The following is a 291-nucleotide window of genomic DNA, read 5'->3' as shown; positions in this document are numbered from 1 at the left end:
AAAAAAAATACTTACCTAAGGGATAAATATCATGGCTAACCCATGGTTAACTTAACTTAACTCTAAGGTCTAGAGTTTAGCTAAGGTTAAGCTTGATTTAGAATACCAAGTTTGATTTTCATTATATTTTGGTCATGGGCTAATATGACCAAAAATAGGTTTAGGTTTGTTTAGCCATGTCAGTTGGCTCTGTTGAATATTATATTTGGTGTAGGAGACCATGAGGAACAACTTTCATGAAGGGTGAAAGTCATTTTGAGGTCAATTGGTTAATCAATTTGGTGGATTTTT

General features: G+C 33.0%; 1 protein-coding gene across 1 annotated transcript in view; it reads left to right on the top strand.

Annotated features, from left to right (window-relative positions):
- The window catches only part of LOC110033416 (anaphase-promoting complex subunit 6), a 111974-nt gene that overhangs the window by 63696 nt on the left and 47987 nt on the right, over window positions 1-291 (top strand). The gene's annotated exons all lie outside the window — the stretch shown is intronic.

This window comes from Phalaenopsis equestris, unplaced genomic scaffold, assembly GCF_001263595.1.
Source record: "Phalaenopsis equestris unplaced genomic scaffold, ASM126359v1 Scaffold001174, whole genome shotgun sequence".
Taxonomy (NCBI): Eukaryota; Viridiplantae; Streptophyta; class Magnoliopsida; order Asparagales; family Orchidaceae; genus Phalaenopsis; species Phalaenopsis equestris.
This window is presented reverse-complemented; position numbering and strand designations above follow the sequence as displayed.